Raw genomic sequence first — 24,684 nt, 5'->3', positions numbered from 1 at the left:
TCTTTCCACCTGGGCTGGCCCCCCTCTTTTCACCATTTCTCTTTTTCAACTTCATGGGTCCCGCATTTGTCTGGAGAACACCCAATGACACTCTCCTTATTGTGCCTCCTCACTCTGCCTGTCTGACACATAGTCCCATCATTCACTTGACACAGGACTCTGAAATTGGGGGAGTAGGAGGCATACCACTTCCTCCTTGTGGCCAGGACCCAGACTAAGTTTGGCACATAGTACGTGCTCAATGCACGTTTGCTGAATCACGTTGAATTTCTTGCATTGGTGGATAAGATGTTTTCCACAGGAGTAAGAGATGAATAAATAGTGAGAAGTGAATGTAGAAGATTCTTCCACAGAATTCAGGATAAGAAAAAGTGACAGAGAATCAAGAGAAGGAAAAACTGTTGTTGTTGTTTGTTTTACTAGAGACCAAGTCTTATCTATAAACAGAAGAAAAAGAACCGACAGGAAGTGAGAGGAAATATAAGTATCTGTAGAGGAGATGGGTGGGGCAGGGACCAGGGACTTGGTGGAAAGCGGACCTTGGTGTCAGTTGAAAAACCCAACAACATTGTGTTTTTCCCATGTAACCATAAGATGCTGAGAGCAATCATAATTACTAGGAAAGTGCTTTAATAATTCTTTCTGAAGGCAGTCTCACAAAAGTATGGGAAGCTTAATTTCCTGAGGTACAGACGAGACTCAGCTGGGAGGCTCTGCCAAAGCCTCCTCTGATGCTCCTCTTTGCCCTTCCAGGTGGAACAGTCATGGGAGCCCTGCCTGATGGGAGATCTGAGATACAGTCAAGCAGTGTAATCCTGAAGCTGCACTTTGCAGAGCATCCTCAGTTTTATTTTTACTGGGCAGGCAAAGCAACCATTCACATTCAAACTGTAACTGATACAAGCCACTGTTTATTTATTTTTAATTATTATTATGTTTTTAGAGATAAGGTTTCACTCTATCACCCAGACTGGAGAGCAGTGGTGCAATCACAGCTCACTGCAACCTTGAACTCCTGGGCGCAAGCCATCCTCCTGCCTCAGCCTTCTGAATAGTTGTGACTATAGAAGCATGCCACCATATCTGGCTAGTTTTTTTTGTTTTGTTTTGTTTTGTTTGTAGAAACAGATTCTCATTATGTTACTCAGGCTGATCTCATATAGTTGGCCTTAAGCAATTCTCCAGCCTCAGCCTCCCAAAATGATGGCATTACAGGCATGAGCCCCCACACCTGGCTCTAAACCACAATTTTAATGGATTGAAAATAACTTCCTCCTGAAACTTCTCAAGAATCCCTGAAGTCTGGGTTGAGTTGGATTCTCAGGGGCAGAACAAGAGGAGGGGTTTGCTCACAGTCATGCTGAGGTCTCAGATCTCCTCCTTTTCCTAACTGTTTTTTTACGGTCCTTAGCATCTCTCCAGAAAAACATGGTGGGTGGTCTTCTCCTATCAAATGTTAATGCAGGGTTCAAGCTCAAGGTTTAGTTTCTTCTGAAAGACTGTAAGAGCAGCTACATTATTTGAGTTTTCCAAAAGAAAGCTTAAATTCAGGAACACTTCTTTAATGACTACATCCAGAAGGGCACACCATGCTTTCAGTAGTTTCAAGATTTAATTCTGGGGATAACCAGATGTCTGATCTGGTTGCAGAAAGACAAGAAGAGAAGACAACTCAGTTTTTAAAATTTGTTCGTAAGATCACATTTATCTCAACATTGAAGAACAATTTATTGATGTTCACTTTTAATTATTGTTATATTTTTTTCTTCCTCTTCTACCCTTTTTTAATTTTAAAAAACCTACAGAAGGGTATTACCTTGGAAACCTAGACCTACTTGGCTTGAGAAGTATGTTTTTCTTCCTAGGAATAAGGCCACTCATAAGAGTTTCAGAGGATGCTGAACATATTCATGAAATGAAACATTCATTCATATTTCTGACCACTTATTCTCAGCCAAAGCCAGGTATTACCAACATTCATATTGAATTAAATGACTAATAGTAGTTGTTCTATAAGGATTATTGCCTGGGACTGAAGCTATCCGAAAGTGTGGGGGTACAGAGAAAGGTTTTTCCATCAATTATCATCATTGAAAGACAGCCTCTGTCTTGGGTTCCTTCTGCCAACTTACCTTGTTTAGAATAGACATGACCATGTGGACTCATCTAACACAGAGTCATGCACCTTTAGCCTGATAAGGGACTTAATAGACACACACACGCACACACACACACACACACGCACACACACAGTTTTAGGCAGCAGAACACCATGGGAGGAGGTACCACCGTCTTTCCAAACCTGTCTGCAGCCCAAACAGCACTGAAGCTGGGAGCTCAGCTCCCCAAATAGCACATTTATCTCAATTTGGCAAGAGGCTGAAAACCTATCTGGGACTATTTAAATTCTAATGTTATTAAGGGCTCATCTAATCAGCATTTAAAATAAGCTGCTTCGAATGGAAGGCAGTGGAGGTGAGGCAGAAGCAGGAGGGCTGGCAACTCAAGTCCACGGAAGCACTTCCAGCAGAACTGCCCAAGAGCCGTGAGGAAACCTGGTTGCCATCCTGTGGGTCGCTCCTGCACTCTAACACCAAGCCGCGCCAGTGAGAAGCGGTGTGCAAGTGCATGGGGCAGAAGGGCCTGTCTGGACATGCCATGCTCTCCTGTGAGGCTGATAGGACACGTATGGCAGGGCTTGGCAGGGAAAGATGGGACACATGTGACAGGGAAAGATGGGCCGTCTTCTGTGCCAGGAGGTGGTTTTGAGAGTTAATCAGTGGAGCAGCTGCTCCTAAGAACTACCTCTGAAGACCATATCCTGTAGACTTCTGAGAAGTCCCACTCTCAGGAGACAGCTGGCAAAGCTCACCACCCCTGGCCACTCTGACAGTTGTTGGATGCCTTCAAGGTAGGCTCTTCACAGCTGCCTTTGATTGGACTCTCCTGGGGCCCAGAAACTTCTGTCAGCCCTAGACTGAAATGGAGGCTGACCCTGATATGATTTAGGACCCTCCTCATTCCCTGCTTTAAACATCAGTCTCATCCCATGAATGGGCGTTCTCTGAGTTACCTATGAATTGATTTCCAAGGGTAGGATGGGGCAGGTCCCCATTGCTAGAGTGAAGCAGGCTCCAGATGTGACAGTGACATGTGTCCTCAGCAGTCTTTCCCTCCCCCGCCTGCCCCCTGCACAACACTTTCAGGTCCCCATGGAGTCCCATCCAGACTGGTAGGGTCTAGAGCTCTCTCTGGCACCCTTCCAACCCCTCCATTAAATGCCTCAACTATCAGGGTGGATGGAATTATGTGGGTGCCCTTATAACACTAACAATTCATCTCACATGTAAACCAATATTCTTTAAGTATCCAACATCTATCTAGAAGGGGGTAATAGTACTCCAGATCTCATTTTCCCACTGAACCCCTACTCAGAAGTCAGTTTAGAGACCAAGTATTTTTATTCCAACAAGTTTGGGTGGGAGATCCATTCAATCCCCCATTGCAAGTGGTTTGTCAAATATTATTTTATCTACACAAGTATTTTCTTTGAGCAGAGTGCTGGTGAGTAACAATGTCTTCATCTTAATAAACTTCCAGTCATGTTTTTGTGACAGGCTCCCCGGTCTCTGATCCTTCCTGTTCCAGCTCTGCTTGCTTGCAGAGAACTTGACCTCAACCAGCTTGTAGCCTAGAAGCAGCAAAGTAACCAATTCACTCTCAAGTGTGAATGACTGATAACCAACTGAATGGGAAGATGTCTCTTGCAACTTTGCATGTTCAAAGGTGTTAAATGGCATGGAGTACTTTGTAGTCAAGTGTCTGCAGGATGTCACTGAGGGTATTCTGGGTTGATTCAAATGTGGGGCTTCAGGAAAGACTTGTCTTATGTCTGTAGAGTAACATGAAGAGTCTGAGGAAGGAAATAAATTTTCCTGAATAAGCTTTAGCAATCGAATAAACAAATAGAGATGGAAGTCCGGTAGGCATATTATCACTATTTTTATAATAAAAAAATACCACACCTGTTTGAAAAGTTCCCAATTCAGTATATCAAGTTTGAATGCCATGGAAAGTTATTAAGCGAGCAAAATATTCACTGTCCCTGCCAACTCTGAGAATCCTAACAGCCTTCTCCTGTGGATCATTTTTTAGAGGTTATTATTTCAACCTGAAAATTCTTTAGACATATATATGTGGTATGAAAAAGGAATTAGGAAAGCTTTTAAATTAAAGGAAATAAAACGACAGGTTTTTCCTCCAGTCATATAGTTATGGATAGAGATAAAGAGAGGGATTTTTTTCATAATACTTTATTAGGGGTTTTGGAACTCCAGAAATTTTAGAGTTAGACTTGTGAATAATTTAGCACTGATTCATGCAGCTCAGCATAGGTGCGGGTGAGCTGGGAACGGAGTCTAGCTTCTTGGAGGGACTGAGCACAGTCACACACTTTTATTACCAGCCATATCATGAAATGCATTTCAGAAATATTTTATGAGATGCCGGAACCTCAATGCCCGGTTTCCCCAGCCTCTTCAGAGACTGTGTGAAGCCCAGAGAAGCTAATGCTGTTGACCGCCTCATTTCAGGGAGATGGTCCCCAGGGTGTTGTTTTAGTGACAAAAGACCTCAGGTCCCCAGGAATATGCAGTTCCTAGTGAAAGCCTCCAACCAACCATTAAAATGATGGACGATAAAAGGGTCACAGGAAACGGTACCTTTCGTGGTGGTGGATTCGATGTTTCCTCTTTCTCGCACGTTCTTTAATCCTAACCCCCAAAAGAGGCCTGCCCTCAACACCGTTAGGACAGTGTAGCCACCTGAAACAGACACAAGGGAGGGAAGGAATGCATGAATTGTTTCAAAATAAATAACCTTGGTTTCCCTTTCCATTCCAAACACCACATCTCCTTTAAAATAAACTTGTAGGTGTACCAGGTGGATTTCTAAAGCAAAGAGGATTGTTACTTGATTATTTTTTTCTCTCCAGAGAGTTTTATTTATTTCATTAATTTTCTTTCATTCATTCTCATAGTTTTGCAGTACAATGGTAAATATTTGAGGTAAAAATTCTACAGAAGGATTATAAATCCAAAACAGTGTTTTTTGTAAGAAACTGAAGATCCTTGAAAGTGGTTGTAGTAGTTACATGCTTAGAAGATCTGATTATGACAAATGCTTGTCACTTCTTCCAGGAAGCCTCCCATCTAAAGCCCTCCCCCTAGACTTGAGCCCTTCTTGTGTCCTTAATGTCCTTGGCATTCTAAGCATTCCTATATTAGGAACATCATTATTCATTGTAAAACTCTTCATGTGTGCCATGCTCCTTCTGGACTCCCAACTCCCCAAGGTCAGAATCTCTGTTCAGTTCACTGCATTAGTTCCTGTCTGAAGTACAAGGCCAGCATGGAAAAATTCAGCCAATAATAAACAAACGCATGTAAAACAGAGTAATGTGTTTCATTAGAACCACCACTGACAGAAGCAGCGACATCTACTGCAAGCCAGTGGCTTCTGAGTAAGCAAATGTATCAGACTCCTTAATCCGGGGTCCTGTGTAGAACTTGGATCATGCCTTCCCTGCACAACTCCCAAGGATCTGTCAACATATTTGGTAGCTCCAAAATTACACCTTCAAGGGTTTGCTTCTCACAAACCCTGATAAGCCTTCTCTGAAGGGGACACTGAGCCTCAGGGATCTCATTTATAGGGGCCTCCAGAGGATGTACTTGCAAAAGTCAGATGGATATGAGAAAGAAAGAAGCAAACATAGAGCTAAGGTATAGGCTTGCTCAACTAAGTTGTTCCTGAATAAATTCCCCTTCCCTGGAGGACCTTGTGAAACACCAGAATTGGAGGTTAAAGTATAAAGATCATTTGTTTCTGGAAAAGCAAAAAGATTCCATCTCAGTGGATACTCTTGTATGTCCACAGTGGCTGTCAGCTGGGTGGGAATGGGAAGGTTCTAAGGCTGCATCATTGGGAAGGAAGTGGTCATCAATGGATCTGCTGGAACCCAGGATGGGAAGGATTCTGAGGCCGCACCATTGGGAAGGAAGTTGTCATCAATTGCTCTGCTGGGACCCAGGACAAGGAGGTGCTGCAGGTGACACATATGCCAGGTATTTTCCTCTTCCTATTCGAATCTGGCTGCTCAACAAATGGAAGGATCACAGGGCCTTGGACAATGTCATTTGGATGGCTACTGCCCAAAATTTACTGCCTATTTTAGGGGCAAATGGTTCTGATATTAGATAATCTCTCCTTCCATGGAATTATAACTCCCTCTCCTGTGTGCTTCTACCCACTGACCTTTTTTGTCTCATTCTATCTGTGAGGTGCTAACCTCACTCTCAGAAAGTAGGTCCATTCTCTTTTGAATGAACTAAGTCAAAAGTCATCAAAAGAGTTGGCAAAAGCCCCTTCACTTAAGTTTATTGAACACTGAATACCTTTAATGTGCTGTTTTATTGTTATCTATTTCTCCAACTAGTGTAGGCACAGTCACTTATTCAACGATGTTTGTTACATTTTAGAGTTCTTCAATTGATATTTTTAAATTAACATGCTTATTGTAATAAGGCAATATATACAGAAAAAGCTAACTATTTTCCCGAATCTCAGTCCTTTAGATAATATTTTTTTTTTGGTAGAATCAGAGTCTCGCTATATTGCTCAGGCAGGTCTTGAACTCCTGGCCCCAAGTGATCCTCTTGTCTTGGCCTTCCAAAGTGCTGGGATTATAGACACGAGCCACTGTGCCTAGATGCTTAGGTGACATTTTAATACACTTGTATGTCTCTTTCTACAGTCATAATTTTCCGGGAAACAACTCAAGATTGGACATGCACACAGAAGGCTTTCTGGGACACACTCTTGAAGGCTATGGCACCTGTGGGGAATGCAGGAAGCAGAACTGAAGCTGTCCTGCTGAGAAGGGGTTCAGGTCTTTGGACCCCATATGGATCAGTCTGGATGTGGGCTGTCCCAGGGAGAGGGTGGGCACCACTGCAGGCGAAGCACTCCTTTAGGCTGAGGGCAATGCTTGAAAGGGGACTCAGCTGTAAGTTGTCAGCAGCCAACACTCCCAGCAGCTGCGAAACCATGTGCCGCCGTTGAATGGTGTGCAAAAGCACCCAAATATATACCCTTCCTTTTGCTCATTTAAACCTAGTTATGTACATATAACAGATAAACAGGATGGTTTTGTTTATAGTTTTAACTGAAATACTCAGCAACTTGCTTTTGCTTAACCTATGAACATCATCATTTCCCCTCTAATGTATTTATACAAACATGCACTACTTGTATGAGAAGACCATCTTATACATCTAGCATTTATAGCGCGCGTTTTCTCATTTTTCCTTCATTGCTTGTCTCCCCCACCTCCTCTCCTTCCTTACCCCATTCACACGCCCCTCAGCCTGTGTTGTCAGCAGGGAGAACATCATTTTATACATTCTTTCACACCCATCTAACCATGCGTAGACATATGTGAACAAGAATATGTGCACTTATTTCTTTTGTAGTCATTGGCAGCAGCCATTAAGAGCCTCGGGAGTACCCCCATGCCAGGCACTGGGGAGACACAAAGAGGAGGACACAGTCTCCACCCACAAGTAGCTCCTGTGTGTGAGGGAGAGGGACACACATACCTCGTGGCAGCTCACTTTCAGAGGGAGTGCCAAGAACCAGAATGTGGGGCTTCGATATTCTAGTCCTGTGCTCTTTTCCATTCATTCAGTTTTATTTTTTAAATAGGTTTCCAACAGTGGGCTGAATAACAGCCTTACTGAATTGGCATGTGTGTGCCGGCCTCCTTGCTGTCACGGCCATGCTTGTTCTGATGGCACACAGCTCATCGTGCACCTGATACACTGGCCCCTGTGGTGTAACACATATTGCCTGACTAATAGATGCACTTAATTTGATTAACCAGTCGTATGGCCCTAATGACAGTGTGCAAAGGCCTCATCTTAAGGTAGATTTTCATATAACCAGTGACAAGGCAAAGGATTATTATGACAGCTATTGAAACTGGTTTGTCACAATGTAGGTAGGTGTTCCAGCAGCAGCAAGTTCTGGAGGCAAAACCATTAGCTGAGCTAAGTACCAGGTGCAGGGCTCGTGTTCCCAAGTGCTTTGAGTTTACATCTCTACAGAGGGACCCGGGCTGGTGGGGGAGTGGCTTTCCAAGAGACACATGCAGGAGGAAAGGGCAGGCTGACCCGACTCTCGGCACTCTCAGCAGATGGGTGTGTTCCTCCTGTCTACTCTCTTCTCTTGCTGTGTCCCCTCTTCAGTGCCTGGTGTTATCTGGGGTCACCTTGGGGCAGCTCATCTTTGGAAAAAATAATTCCTATAAAATATGTCTAGAAAATGTGCATTGCATCTTCCTTCCTCATCTGAAGCTGACCCCGCTCACTGGAGGCAAGGCCAGCAGCCTGCAGGGCTTAGTTGGGACCCTGTAGCGTGGGCTCCCTCCCCAACAGCCCAGGCAGGAGCTGGGGACCTGGGCGGGCCACAGAACATGGCCCAAGAGACCCTGTTCACCTCAATCACAGGTTTTCTCTGGAGCTTGGTGTTTTTCTCCTTTGGCTTAGGTGAATTGTGGGTAGAAGAAAGGCACCTGCTGGACCAGGTGAGACTCGACAATCAAACACTGCAGAGGTTTCACGCTCCACAGTAACCACTGATTTTGACATTCAGTATAAGCCTCAGTACATGAAAGGTTTTGTTGGTGTACTGCAGATTGCTGGAGATGTTCCAGTAATAGCTGTCTGATCCCAAGGATGCTGTTTAGCTCTAGATGAAACTACCTAATACCCCAAAGTATGGTCAATCCATTTTTTTCTCCGCGATTCTCACAGTAGTTGGTCGCTGAACAATGGATCCAATTGTGAATGGCCAAGAAATTGGACTTTGTCATCTTAATGTATAAATGGGAAATTTAGGCAACTGTTGGCGATCTGACTCATATTCTGCTCCTAAACTCACAAGGCCTCCTACCTGGAAGGATCTTGAATGACTGTTATTTTGGACTCTCATTTTCAGGCATACAAATCTGAATGTTTCTGAGAAGGATTTCTCTGACTCATTGGTATTAGCAAGACTGCAATTCAACAGGGTGTAAAAAGTTTATGAATTCTCCATTTCTCTACTGATGCATAACAAACACCCTAAAACTCAGTGGCTTAAAACATAAACATTTATTATCTCATGGTTTCTGTGGGCCAGGAATTCAGAAGCAGTTTATCTGAGTGGTTCTGGGTCAGGGTGTCTCAGGAGGCTTTGGTCAAGATGTCGGAGGCTGTAGTCACCTGAAGACCTGCTGGGAATGAAGGGTGTGCTTCTAAGATGCCGCGTCTATTGGGTACTGGCTGTTGTAGGGGGCCTCCATTTCTTTCCACATGGGCCTCCTCAGGACTGCTCGTGTGTCCTCACAACATGGTGGCTGGCTTTCCCCAGAGGGAACAGACCCAGCAAGAACAAGGCAGAAGCTACGGTGCCCTTTCTGATTAACCTCACAGTCATTATGCCATGTTCTGTTGATGATACAGGTTAGCCCTACTGAAAGTGGGAGGAAGCTGCACAAGGTCTGAATGCCAGAAAGCAAGGATCAGTGGGGGCTTATCTTGAAGGTTAGCTGTCACACACGGGTTTTTGCTTTACCAATAATGATAAAGACAGGCTGGGCATGGTGGCTCACACCCTCAATCCTGGCATTTGGGAGGGTCAAAGTGAGAGGATCGTTTGCGGCCAGAAGTCCAAGACCAGCCTAAGCAATATAGCAAGACCCTATCTCTACCAGAAAGTCATCATCATCATCATCATCATGGTAAAGACAAAGAAGAAGATTTCTAGTTTTTGTATCTCCCTGGAATAACACATGAAAACCATGAAATTTGTCTTAAGTCCTAACTCTTATCAGTCACACACTTTTGGAAAAGGTGTTTATTTAATCCCTCTAAGTACTCGTTTTCTAATCTGTAAAATGGGGCTAATCATATTTCCTTGCAGGATTGCTGTGAGGATTGACTTAGATCATATAAAAGGCTTAGCTCAATGTGCAGCCAAAGGAGGAACTCTATGCTATGTTAGTTCTAACTAACTCTATGTTAGGTCCTGTCCCTTCTCCCTCATCATTTCCTGTCAGGGCCATCATGTAACCACTGAATGCTGTGGTTAAATGACTCCTCTCAGAGTCCGCCCTCCTCCCCATGATCCCCCTCCAACCTGTTTTATAAATCAAGAGAGGGGCTCAGACTTTACTGTTTAGGTTTCTCTTTCCCTAAGGAAGATTTGCTGAGGTTTAATAAAGTCAGCATGTGTGAGAGAGACACTGCAGTTCTTTCACATCTTAATTAGCAATTAATTAAGTGGAGGTGCTGGTGTCTGGAATACATGACAGACAGACTCAATAATTATCTTTTATTATTATTACTAATGGAAAAGATGGTCAGGGGGTTCAAGTTTTCTCAGAATCTCAGACTTAATTGAATGGCCCAGTGGAGAATCAAAATGAACAGTTTGCCCTTTCCACATTGTTTTATTAAAAATATTTTGAAATTGGGTGGTGCCTGGCACTCAGGAGTCTTGCTGGCCTGTATCTCAGGCTGGGATCTTTAACTAGGCTTAGAGGAAGTCAGTGTGCCACCTTGGGGTTGCAGGGTTCCTCCGGGAAAGTGCACAGTCACATTTCAATGATTATGCTAGTGGCATTTTATTAACATCCCCCTCATCTCCCCAGGGAAGGTCTTGGCTTGGAGGTCGGAAGAAGACACTGCTGTAAGGTCTGAGCTAGAGAAGAGAAGGGAGGTGCTTTTGAGCGTTGCCATGGTGACACTGGCCTTGGGCTCCTGGAAACTCCATCCAAAGGTGCAGCAGATCCCTGAGGTGATGATGGTGGCTCAGCAACCCATATTCACGCGGGAGGGACAGGCCACCAGAGTCCAGGAGATGGCGGTGCTGGAGGGCTCCTGGCAAGGGGCTTCCTGGGGGATGCTGGGGAGAGTAAGCTGGGCCCGGTCTCCCTGGTATTCTGAACTCACACCTGGTAGACCTTCCACAGATTTGTTGAACAGGGACTAGAAGAGTCATTGTAAGTCTTCAGTTTTCCAGAGTTTTCCAGGGACAGCTGAACACATGTTGCATGGCCTTCTCACCCCACAGAGAGCTGCACAACCCTATAAAAGCACCTCCCTCCTCTCCTCCAGTTCAGACCTTACAGCCATGTTCTCTTCCGACATCCAAGCCAAGACCTTCCTGTGGGGAGGAGGGAGGTGTTGATGAAATGTTGCCTTAGGGGATGGTTTCAGGTGGCCTGTGAATCTGCCTCTATCTACCAAGCCATGGGTTTGCTGAGACTGTATGATGCCCCCTAGCTCTCGTTCAACCTTGTCATCAGGACTTCTCCACGGATTATTTAAGTAAGTCCTCATGCCCTGCCCACATCATTAGTGCTCTGACTGGAGGATCTGGCACGTTCTGAGTGGAGCCCATTGGTGGCCCTCAACAAGTGGACAGTTTCCATCACCCAGGATTCACCGTTCCATTCCGGCTTGAGACTATTCATCGGGTCTTACAAGAGACTGGAGTCCGTGGGACCACTCAGACTGGTGGGGCTGTGAGTTTCTGGATGTCCTCACACTGCTAAGACACCAGCTGGCCTGTCCTGCTCTGGTGGCTGAGTTGTGAGGGTCCGGGCCTGTCTCTATGACTGCGTGTTGTTTCTGGCCTGTACTTGTGGTACATAGAGTCACTTCTTTGCTGAGGTCCCTGATCAGCATTCCCTGTGCCTTGATGTCCCTCTGACTGAAAAACCTGCAATCTAATAATCTTACATGGAGCAGATTCAGTGCATGAAAAATGAATTAGCAATGAGCTCTGCATCTCAATGGTGAAACTACCCGTGGCTCTCTCTGGATGATGTTTTAAAAAATTCCCTTTGTCTTTTTCCACTTATCCATACTTCTTAACTTTTCTATAATGTTTGTGTTTGCTTTAGTAATGAGGAAAAAATTTTTAGAAAGCAGGGAATTAGAAAGTTTTATTTTTTCAAGCTTCATATCAATGATTCTTAGCCTAGGGTTCACAGAGCGTCCAATGAGCTTAGTGGGAAACAAAACAAAACCCCAACCTCTAGCAAAAAATGTAGCAGTTTCTCTCATTTTTAATGTAGGCAGCAAGTCACAGTAGCATTCGCAGTAGCTGTAATTTTGTCACCCGTAGAAATCACAGATATTTTTATACCTCATTACAGTTGTTGCAGATGTTGAAATATTGTTAAAGCTTCTTACTAACTTCAAAATTACAGTAGTTATTAGACTTTGCCAGTAGATCTTGTTATTTACTGTGTTAATAAAGAAACACATATATCACTATACCACAAATTTGTTTTTTTAGTATTTTGATAGTGGCATTTCAATAGAAATGCACTTTCCTCTGTAATCTTAATATCTTTTATTTTATACATTTACACAATTACTCTGAGAAGGAATTCAGATGCTTCCCAGGTTGCAAAGGGGACCATGACATAAAAAGGGTCAGAGCCCCAGTCTAGGAGAGCAGGAGGGAGCCTGTGTCCATGGGCACTGCCATGGCCCAGGTCTGGCATCCTATGCCTGGCACCCTGGGGAACCTTCCTGTGGCCACCAGGAGGAAGGTTCCATCATTATCCCCTTTTCACAGCCAGGAAAAGAGGTTAATTAAGTAAACCTGCTCAAGGTTGCTGAGCTTCTGAGTGACAGAGCTGGGCTGAGTGCTCAGGTGAGTGGATTCGCATGTGTCCGTCCTTTGTCCTATCCCCAGTGCCACAGATGAGTCAATCTTTAATGTACCTCTGTGTGTCTGTATGTGTGTGTGGCCGAGTTACCCATTGACACCTGGAGGTTCAAGGGTGTGTGTGACCTTCTCAGTCAGAGAATAAATAAATACCTTAAGGGCAGGATCTGGGCTGGTTTGGGGCTTAAACCCCCCAGTGCCCCTGAAGAAGTGGAATTAAGGAATTATATTCCAAGCACTGGGATGATTAGCAAATACTGTAGAGTTTTAGTCACTGAAGGTACCCACTGGCCTCTGGTTCACGCTCTGACCTCACCTAGGGAGCTACAAGTCATAGTGTGTTCTTAACCTCACTGGCTATTCTTGCTAATAGAGAGTCTTTGTCCCTACCCGGCAGTGCTCCAGTCTCCCCCTTTCCTTTTCCCTTTCCCTGCCGCGCTCCACCCTCTATCCCCACCTCTGCCTGCAGCCTCTCTGCGTCTGAGGGAGTGAGCAAAAAGTTCTGGTGGCCAAAGCCTGACAGAGACAAATGCTTCATTACCAGGAGGCCTCGGTGCACGGTCGTTAAGTGATCACCAAACCCAGAACGCCACACTGGAGGGGTGCCCCTTGGAGAGCACTTAAAGGGGCCTAATTGCATTTGCTAGCCATCAATCACCAGGGTAATTTCCTGTCTTAAGACATGTGTTCTCCTCAGTGAAGAAGCCAAAAACGAGGCCAAAAAGGGAAAGAGAAACCTTGGGATGAGGGGAGGGGGGTGCCCTGACCATCCCCTCATCTGACTAAAAGCCCTGGAACATCTCTTCTCTCTTTTAAATGGCTCTTGTGGGGCTGGCAGTTGCTTGCCCAGCACTCAGTTGGCAGAGGGGTGACCTTCAGGACCAGAGGCTGTGCACCATTTTTTCTGACAGCAGCTTGGAGGCCCTTCTCTAAGGTAACCAGTTCCCTCTCTAAGGATCTGATCCGAGGACACAGCTATATGACCGGCCCAGGAGTCCCTGTCTTCCTGGAACAAGTTCAATTTTAATATGCCCGATATCATCATCTTCTTGGGTCTGCAATTGGGGGCATCACTTGGTAGAGTGCAACAGCTCCACTTCCCAGGCATCTGATGAAGGACTTTCCTATGGTTTGGTTGGGCTGTGAGCCAGAGCCCTGCTGCTTCTCATCCATCAACACAAGCACGCAGAACACAGGACTCTCTGAGCAGAAGGCACAGACAGCACCCGGGTCTCTCTCCCTGGTCGGAGCTGGTCAGGTATCTCTGTGAACCATGACCTGCTTCTGGGACCTGGGAACTGGCAGAGGATGGGTGAAGAGCAGTTGGAGAGTTCCAGTCAACAGGAAGTGGATCCTACTAAGGTTCAAGTGCAAATCCAGCAGGGACTTTGTTACTATTTTGAGTGGGATAGTACTCTTTTGACTGAGACTCTCCAAGGTCAAAATCTGGAGCTGTAGAATATTTAAGAAATCAGAGCCAGGGTAAAATAGGGGAGGCCAAGCCAGAGGTCATAAGCTTAGTCCATATAGGAACAGCCCAGGAAGTTGGCTCAAGGCCAAAACATGCCAAAGGGGCCTTGGGCCATAACCAGGACTGGAGTATATAAAATTGCTCTGCCCAGATGCTGGTCTTGGGGGAAATGGAAAAGGGAGGTACAGGATTGATTGGAGCAGAGAGAGTGGCCACCTCTTTGTGTGATTACAAGGTCACTGTCCCTTGGGTTACATACAGTGTCTTAAATAGAGACTCAGCAGGACCTGGGAAGTCCCCTGGGGGAAAAAAAAGGTTGAAGACATTTTCCCAATAGTCCATTTCCAAATATAGAGGTAGAGAAGTTTAATGTAGTGTAGAGGAGCATTGATTCTGGGATAGCATGAAGGGGGTACTGGAAAATAAATGCTTATTTTCTTTCATCGGCATCTAGGTCTTCAAAAATTCAAGTTCTATCTGAAACCTGCGGTCCTGGTAGGACGCAAGGTTGTTGTCTAGCCCTGTGTCTTCCAGAATGCACTTTTACCATTTGGGGTGAGTTGATTCTTCTTTGGGTGAGACTCCACTGACCTCCATCCCTAGGCTTCATCCACCCTGTGTTGCTATGTCTTCTGACAAGCATTTTGGCATCCCAAAATACCCAAATCACCACCCCCCAACACATGCATATTTCCAAATACCTCCATGATGGGAGGGAGGATGCAGGCAGGATGAATTCTGGTTAATTCAGCTACTCTCTTGGCCTTCAAGGAGGTTATTGATCTCCCAGTTGTTGAATTTATGCTCCAGAACCTGAGACAGAGGCTGAGAGTCTCCTTGGACCCTGAGATTTCAACATAGTCAGAGCTGCCCAGTCCCCAAGTGGTGGCTTTTCAGGACAAGTCCATCCTTGGGTAAGAGGATACTATGCTTTCAACATTTTCACCCTCCTACATTCATGCTTGAACAGACATCATTAAAGCCTTGAAGGCACAAAAAGTGACTTTTTCATCCTAGCCTCCCCAGTCAGTGGGGGTCTGATAAATATGACAACATAGCCTAGGGAAAGACCAGAGCAAGCTCGCCACTAGAATGCCATTCAGCGTTTCATGCTACAGTCAACTCTCTTCACCCCTCCTTAGTAAAAGGGGGAAAACATTACTGACCACTTATAGTCTGTGATAATTAAAATTTGCTGTAGGTAAAAAGGTGAATAAGAAATGGTCACAGCTCTTGGGAAGGACCTCATAGTCCCTGAAGAAGACACAGCCAGGTACACATAGAGAATTTTCCACATGGCTTCTGCACCCAAAGTCTAAAGGAGCATAAACATACTCCCTAGAAGCCCAAGAATGGGGTCAGCAAGGTCCCAGGGGAGAGGATGAAGCTGGATGAAGCCGGAAGTGCAAAAGCTCAGGAAGGGGAAAGAGCATCTCAGGCAGAGAGAAGCAGTTGTGCTGGGAATGCCCACTCCTGAATCTGCACCTGGGGTTCATTTCTTCAGGACGAGGTTGAAGGGAAGCACTGATCCTCTCAGATCTACATCAGTGATGCTCTAAGGAAACCTCACAGGTCCTTATGACAATGTGCTAGAACCAAGAAGACACATCCTGAGACCAGGCTGCTGCCTACACAGTGTGATTAGAAGATCTTCCAAACTCTCCAAGTCCCTGTTTCTAAAACTCACATTTCTATCATAGATTCCTATCTACCTTTATATTACAATTTGCCCTTCCCAGAGATATCTACATTTTGAGTGAAGTCATAAGTCACTCACACTATAGCATGACGAGCCTCATCAGTTACTGGCTGGGGACATGAAGCCAAAAGAGGAACTTAAGGACTGCCACGAGGGACTTCAAAAGGACAAAAGGAGTACAGTAAGGCCACCAAAAACGGAGATAAAGAAGACAAGTTAAATTAAATCTCCCTCACACTCTGTGTCTTCTAGCAAGGATGGCAAAAGAGGCACCAGCTAACAAATGGGCCTGGGATATGGAGTGGGGAGGGAGCTGGCACTGTTCAGGTTTCATGTTTTTGCTTGTGGAGTCAGACTCAATTATTGCCATGGCAGCTCCCTCAGAAGTGAGTCTTTCATCTGATCATGCTGACAGGGGCTCCCACGACCTTCCTCATTCAAGCTATGGGTCCTTCCACAGACAAGGTTGGAGATCCCAGGTGGGCGTCACTTCTCCTGTGCCTGAGCACTGGGTCCCCTCCCAAGGTACCACTGGTCATACTCCGAGCAACCGTTCATCTCCAGGTTTTGACTCAGATCTTTGGATGGTGATGCTGGGCTCCTGACAAGCCAAATGTATCAGACACTGGGAGCAGCAAGGGAAAAGGAGAGGTTGACAGTTTCCTATCATAGGTCAGGGTCACTGTAAGAATTCCACAAAGCAGGAACCAGTTGACACCAGAGGACTGGCAGTCCAGGAAAGGGCCCAGCTCTATCCCTGTCACCAGAGCTGCCCAGCCCCACCTACGACAGCCCCAGCCTAGAACTAGATGGTTTGGTCTCTTTAGGAACTGATGAGCTCCGACACAGGACAGCCAGAGCTGGTTTCCACCTCTTTCTTCTTCGCCATGCATACACTTCTCCCAGCATCCACTCCAAGCCCACTTCTCCCATCCCAGAGCCATTCCTTCCCTCAGACCCTCTTATCTCTAGCCTATATCACCCCCCCACCTACTCCTCTTTCTCCTCCTGCTCCTCCTCATCCTGTTCCTCCTCTTCCCTGGTGTCTGGCCTTACTCTCAGTTCACTCCCAACCCATTCTCCCAGGTTGAAGGTGTGCCCAAGGCTTCTATGATCTGCTCCCACTCACCTCCCCAACTTCCTCTTGATGCCTGCTCTGCCCTGTCTCCTCTTTGCCTTGATGCCTGCACAGCCCTATGCCCTCTCTGCCCTCTAACTGTGCGGGGCTACTTACAGATTCCCAATCTCTCTCTCTCTGTCTCTCTCTCTCTCTCTCTCTATCTCGACCTTTGCATCTATTGCTCCATCTGCCTAGAAACCACTGCCTGGGTACTATTTATCCTCTAGGAGTCACCTCCTCTGGGAAGACTTCCTGAGTTTCCAAGGATGGGTCAGGTGCCATCCCCTCTTCTTCCCCTCCTTGTACCACATGCTCTCACAATAACCCTTTCCAAATTGTGTTGTCATCATCTCATATAAATCAGCATATCATTAGCACCTAGCGTTGAGCTCAGGCCACAGGAGAAGGTCAGTGAGTATCAAGTCAAAGCAGGAACACTCAGCCCCCACCCTCCTCCCAGGCAGCTCCTTCCCTGTGGTTTGGAAAGCTCAGCTCACTCGGTAAAGGGAAAATGCTCACATTAAATACTGCTGTATGCTGTAGGAAATTGTGCGGAGGGAAAACAAACAAGTGATTAAGTAATGGCAGACAAGTATTTCACTAAGAGTCCTATCCAAATAAAATAACAGGAAAAGTGCCTTTCAGTCCTGATTAACCACAGCTGAGAATTAAAGATCATTTGTAACACATCATTATAGTCAACTGATTAAAAATGAATGAGTTTGTACAGAAAACCATTTCTGAATCTTGGACTGAGCACATTACCATGAAATGCCTGGCCCATATGAGTTGCCACATGAGGCTGGTTCACACAAAGGGTTGCCATGCACAGAGAAAGAGACTTGGTTTGAGCTCGAGTTCTGCTTGGGGTTCAAACTCTAAACCTGGCTCAGCAAAATTGGTAAAGTCCCTCTAAGCTTCAATATTTGCCACTGAGAATATGGGGTTACTAGCACCATCAATATTAGATTGAACCATTTGAAGCTGCCAACATTTGACCACAATCGGGGTACAGAAATGGCAAGTTCTGAAGGCTCAATTGATCCTCCCACCTCAGCATCCCCAGTAACTGGGACTACAGGCATGCCACCATGCCAGCTAATTTTTAAAATTTTTTGTAGCAACAAGATCTTGCTATGTTGCCCAGGTTGGTCTCGAACTCCTGGTCTCAAGCAATCCTCTGGCTTCAGCCTCCCAAAGTGCTGGTATTACAGGTGTGAGCCACCATGCTCAGCAGGTTTAGCCTTGATTTTACCAAACAAGGTTGTTGTGGGGCTCAAAATGAGAAAACATTGTAAACCAGAAGATGTTCTACAAATCCAAGCTCCACCAGAAGTACCTCCCCACTCTAGAGTAAGCCGGTGACAATCGATAGCAATGTGGTGCTCAGCTTGGCATGCCACTGTGTTAGAGGAACATCCCGGGAACTGAGAACCTTTCTCATTTGCATTAATCATTAGGTTGAAGGAAGGGGAAAGAGAAAGGCCAAAAGAAATAGAAGAATTCCTCCAACCCCAATTCCGCCCTTTCTCTCTCAGCTCTGCCTCCCACAAGGACCCTATACCCTCTCCTCCTGGCATTTTGTTTGTAAGACTAAGCTTTATTGCCTGTAAATCCACAGTGGGTTTGGAAGGGCATGCTGCATGCTTGGATGCACTTAGCCTATCGCTGGCTCCCGAGGTCAGTCCCATATCTGATCACGCACCTGCCCCTGCTATGAGGAAATCTTCTCATCTGAGTGACTGCATAAAATGAGTGCTCAATGAATGTTTACTTGAATAGATGAATGAACAAAGGAATGAGCTCTCAGTCCCTGCTTATGCTGTTGCCTGTTCTCTTCCCAACTGATGTAACCCTGGTAGTGGATGAGGCTCTTTATATCCACACCTCCACACAGTGTAATTAACATAATCACTCCACATCTCCTGATTAGATACAAACATTGACAAGCAATTTTTTCATAATTACAAAATGCCTCTGATGAGATAGCTTATTCTTACTAAAACAACTTATGCATGGCATTGATCCAAACCTTTTACTTATTAAATAAGCATATATATTTATTATGCACACACCCATACAACTTTTTTTTAAAAATTTTATTTTATTTTATTTGTTGAGTCAGGGTCTCACTCTGTCATGCAGTGGCTCGATTGTGGCTGACCTGACCTCAGACGATTCTCCTGCTTCAGCCTAATGAGTAACTGGGACTACAGGTTTTCACCACCACACCCAGCTAAGTGCTGGTTTTTTGTTTTGCTTTGTTTTATTTTTTGTAGAGAGGAGGTTTCTCTATGTTACCCAGGCTGGTCTCAAACTCCTGGGCTCAAGCAAACCTCACACCTCAGTCTCCCGAGTGCTGGAGTGACAGGTGTGAGCCACTGCACCTGACCAATTTTTTAAACTCTCTTTTTTCAACTAACCTATTCTACTAGATTCTGTCCAATGCTTTTGCCCTCTTGTAGACAAAAATATCCTCTCCTCTTGCCCTTGTTGACCCATTTTCCTGAAGTTTTGGTGTAATTCTAGTTTGATTCTCTTGTGTAGATGCTGTAACTCACAGGCACAGTCAAAGTAGCTTCATGGGCATGAAAATAGCATAGTCACATACGGTCCCGTGCTCAGGAGGGTCCTGTGCTTGGTTTATGACTTTGCTATTGCCATTCTGAAATTCTTCATAATGTTTGAGCAAAGTACTCCCATTTTAATTTTGCACTGGGCCCTGTAAACTTAGTGGCTGGTCCTGGCAGAGATGGAGAGGAAAGGAACAGTGAGAGAAACCAGCATGGCTCCTATTCTTTCCCTCAAGCATGTGTACCCCTTCCTTATGGTATATAATCTCTGGGTCTAAGAGCCAATGGGGATATCTACCTATTTTACAACCATTTCTGTTGGTAAATTCCCCAATATAATCACCCTGTAATGACAAGTTGAACTTATCTACCTCCTTCACGGCTTCTTGGGCATTTGGAGTTCACTTTGCATATACATACGGTCTTTTCAGGAAACAATAGTTCATGACAATTCTGTTGACCCAAATGGCTAAATCAGAAACTTAGAATTTGTTGCTCCTCCCCATTCCATCTCAACCACCGAGTCAATTACAATTCATTATACTTTTAAAATAAATCTCTGGCTGGGCACAGTCATGCCTGTAATCTCAGCACTTTGGGAGGCCAAGGCAGGAGGATTGCTTTAGCCCAGGAGTTCAAGACCAGCCGGGCAGCACAGCAAAACCTCATCTCTACAAAAAAATCAACAAATTAGTTGGGTGTGGGAGCACACACCTGTAGTCCCAGCTACTAGGAAGGTGGAAGTGAAAGGATCGCCTAAGCCCAGGAGGTGGAGGCTGCAGTGAGCTGAGATCTTGCCACTGTACTCCAGCCTGGGCAACAAGATGAGACCCCCCAACTCAAAATTAATAAACAAACAAACAAGTAAAATCTCTTTTCTCCACTCTTTTCTTGCTCCACTACTGCCTGAGTTTGGGCCCTCACTGTGCCTTTCCTGAACTGTAGTGATGAGTTAATCTCTCATTGACCTGCCTGCTATTGTCTCTCTTCACTATGTCCATCTTTACGTAGCAGCTAATGACATCGTCCCATCTCCCCTGAAATTTGATCTTGCTTCTTCTCTGCTTGAGAACTTCAAATGCTCCCTTACTTATCTGGCATAGAATTCAAGCTCTGTGTGGTGACCTTCAAGGCTCTGCATCCCCGGCTTCTACTTGGCTTCACACCAACCTTTCCTGCTGTTCCCCATCTCAAAAACACACCCTCTGCTTTGGCTTTGCTGGACTTCTCATGAGTAGCAAAATGCCCCCTGATGTTTTCCATTTCCATGTATTTATGCATGCTATTCCCTCTGCCCAAATGCTCTTCTCATTTCCTTCACTTGGTGAACTGCTGATGATCTTCAAGACCTAGTTTTTGCACCTTTTATAAAACCTCCCCACCCTTGCCCATTCTCTTGCCCCTCCTACACAGGCAAAGCTGACCTCTGTAATGACATTCATCCTACTATGTTATCGTTCATATGTCTTTCTCTTCTTAGGTAGATGATGAGCTCCCCAGAGCAGGGACTGCATCATTATCGTCTTTGAAATTGTCCAGGAACTAACAGTACATACACATTAGATGGCCCATACATGTTTCTTGAAGGAAATGACATAATCCAGTCTGTGTCCCAAGATCACAATGGTCAGATCTTTCTCCTTGTCAGTTCTGCTCCCAGCTGTGTGCTGGTTCTAGGAGACATGACGCCCTTCCCATGTTGGAAGACTAACTTTTTGCCTCCCAGCTGAAAGTACTCTCTGAATCCCTGAGAGCCTGAACCCAACAGTTCTAGCCTTGTGGGATTCCTTAGCAAGCCTCCCTTCTCTAGAGTTGTCTATCCACCTCAGAAGACTGCTATATTTTCCTTTTTCCAGCCCCCCGGTTACCCCCCGCCAGCTCAGGCATCCTTTCCACTCTCCCCTGGAGCTCCCTAAACCAGGCCCACGTGAATTTTGGACATGTTCATCTCAAGGAACCTGCTATGCACGTTCTGTGGGATCTATGATGGAGATTTGGAAGTCATTAGAATATGGGTATACAGGTGCTTATTGAAGGTGAGGGCAGGGATGAGATTATTCAGAGCACATGTAGAACCAGAGGTCTGAAGAGCTCTGGTAGTAAGGCAGCAAGCTGAACATGATGTCCAGTAAAAGCTGATAAGGAGCTATTAGAAAGGTAAAAGGAGAACCATTGTGACATTATTTTTCCCTGTTATTTCTTGTCTCTCTTGAAAGATCACTGTATGTCCCTGTTCATTACAAGGGGGAAAAAAGTATACTTTTTTGATCCTTTCATATCAGTCTTGGGCCACGTGACTTGCTTTGCTGATGGGCTGTGAGCAGAAGGATACATACCACAGCCAAACAAGTTTTAGGAGCTACTGCATGGTTCTGCCTTAACCCTTTCTCTCTGCCATAATATCATCTGTACCTTCACCCTGGATTCCCAAATGCGAAGACAAGTGAGCAGAGCTATGTCTAACCTTCAACAGATGTGAAATTTGATCACAGAGGAAAAGCTTTTTCGTTGTAAACCAGTGAGATTTGAAGGTTTTTTTCTTGAACATAACATAACAAAAGTTGACTGTCACAACCAGAAAAGAATAATGTCTCAGAAATGAAGGACATGTTTTGAAAAAAAAGTGAGCAGTCAACAGGGTCAAAAGTGACAGAGAGGTAATTAGGTGTTGCAATGGGGAGGTTATTGGTGATCTTAGTGACAGCAGCTTTAGTGGCATGGAAGAAACTGAAGCCAGATTGCTATGGATTGAGGCATGAATGGGAGGTGAGGAGGTGGAGATTGTAAGTGTAGATTACCCATTTAACGATGCTGACTGTGAAAAGGAAGAAATAGAGAGAGGGAGAGAGAGAAATGGCTTAAGGCAGAGATAGGGTAGGAGGAAAATTTATTCAGGATAGAAAATATTTGAAACTGTAGACTGAGAAGGAAGATTTGGTGGCAGTGGAGAGACTGAGGTTATAGGCATATATAGGCCTATATGCCTGAAATATGTCTGTGATTCCCTCATAATTTTAAAAAACAAACACTTACACAGTGCTCACTAAGTGCCTTACACTGCTTTGATTGCCTTGGATGTATTAATTTATTTAATGTTCAAACTGCAGTACCTACTATGTGTAGTAGGTACTGCAGTTCTCATTCCCATTATACAGAAGAAAAAACTGAGGCATAGAAAATTTGATGAATTCATCTAAGTTCACGCAGTGAAAAAGTGGCAGAATCAGGACTCAAATGGAGGTCATCCTGCGTCAAAGAGCAAGTCCTTAACTGCTGTATTAGGTTGCTTCTTGCAGACGTACAGAAAGATTTTGAGCTGTAAGCCCTGCCTGGGAAGATGTGCTCGAGATGGGTAATGTGCATTATGATGAGGGATGAGGCAGACACATGTGCAGGGAGTGTCCCCAAGAGAGAGCGTTCTGATGTTCTAAGTGTAGAGTTAGAAAGTGACGAGCTCTGAGTTTTCCATTTGGAGCCGAGGCTGGCTTGCTCCATCTCCCTCAGCCTCTGCTCATCCGACTGGGATTGGTATGCAAAAAAAGATGGAAAGAAGAGGGGAAAGATTAGATTAAAAGTAGGGCAGAGGAACCAAAGGATGGGAGAGGAGGAGTAAGGCAAGCACTCCTTCATGTTGCCGTCATGACTCACGCTGCACCCAGCACCGCACCAGAGCCAGGCGTGGAGAGCAAGACTGGCACCTTCTTCAAGGGGCCTCCCAGGAGAACAGAGAACAAGGACATGAAGGTGCTGCATTGTTACAAGTGGCATTAAGTGTGGTGCGTGTAGAAGGCTGAGGACAAGCAGGCCACAGAACGACAGAGTTTGCAGGCGTAGGTTACGTGAGCAAGGAGCAGCACAGCCAGCAATCTCCAGTCTTAAGGACGCCTCCGCTTTCTGCCATCTCTTTGTGATGATAAGGACATGGCTAATGGGCTGTGGAACTTCCCTCAAGCCCTGACCAAAGGCAGGGAGGCCATGAGGGCAGAGCTGCTTTGCAGAGTTCAAAGTTGGAGAAATCTGAAACGCTATCACACTACCAAGTATCCAAGTGTGGCGGGCCTCTGAGGAGGTGTTTCAAAGCATGGGTGGCCTTTCATCACTGTGGAGTCTGCAGGATGTGTTGTGAGTTGTCAGATCTCCCCATGTCACCTCCGTGTGCAGAGGATGCTGAGCTGGGGAACATCCCTCTGTTCTCAAAAGTCCAAAGACGTCCCCAAACTGCAGGGAGACACGTGCAGGCACAGGAAAGCAAGTGAACTTTCCTAGATGGCAATGACTTGAGCAGAGTGAGGGTCATGGAAGCAGGCACGTGCTCCCAGGCCCAGCTCAAATTGGCCAGAGTCTGTTTTGTCCTCAGGTAAAGCTATAACTGAGCTGGAGTTGCATGAGCAATGACCCGGCTCTGTAAAGCACCAGCCACTCCTCCCTTCCTTCCTTGGTACTCTCTACAGCACATCATCTTCTAGCTCAGGGGTCCTCACACTACGGCCCATGGGCCACATGCGGCCCGCCGAGGACATTTATCCGGCCCACTGGGTGTTTTCGCCGCGGCTGCCTGTCCTGCCTAGCAGCCAACTAATCCGGGCCGCAGTGCGCATGTGTGGAATGTGCGTCGCACTCTCCGACTCTCCACCTTCTCTCGGTCTCTTGACTCCTCCTCTCAGTCTTACGACTAGCAGTGACAAATATGGAACCGGACATTGACCATCTCATTAGCCAAAAGCAGGCCCATAGTTCCCATTGAAATACTGGTAAGTTTGTTGATTTAACTTTACTTGTTCTTCATTTTAAATATTGTATTTGTTCCTGTTTTGTTTTTTCACTTCAAAATAAGATATGTGCAGTGTGCATAGGAATTTGTTCATAGTTTTTTTTTAAACTGTAGTCCGCTCCTCCAATGGTCTGAGGGACAGTGAACTGGCCCCCTGTTTTAAAAGTTTGAGGACCCCTGTTCTAGCTTATCCCAGCTCTCCACTTCAGAGCTACCACTGTCCAAACAGGCTTACCATACACATCAGCCACCTTATGCATGACC

General features: G+C 45.4%; 1 protein-coding gene across 1 annotated transcript in view; it reads right to left on the bottom strand.

Annotated features, from left to right (window-relative positions):
* LOC103267853 (tenascin-R) overlaps positions 1–24,684 on the bottom strand; it is a 410,048-nt gene that overhangs the window by 186,944 nt on the left and 198,420 nt on the right. The window contains 1 exon segment of the mRNA XM_008065428.2: positions 4,722–4,823. The gene's annotated coding sequence lies outside the window, so the exon portion shown is untranslated.

This window comes from Carlito syrichta, unplaced genomic scaffold (genome assembly GCF_000164805.1).
Source record: "Carlito syrichta isolate Samal-C Ts95f unplaced genomic scaffold, Tarsius_syrichta-2.0.1 Scaffold308325, whole genome shotgun sequence".
Taxonomy (NCBI): Eukaryota; Metazoa; Chordata; class Mammalia; order Primates; family Tarsiidae; genus Carlito; species Carlito syrichta.
The sequence above is the reverse complement of the archived record's forward strand: the minus strand, read 5'-3'. Positions and strand labels throughout refer to the sequence as shown.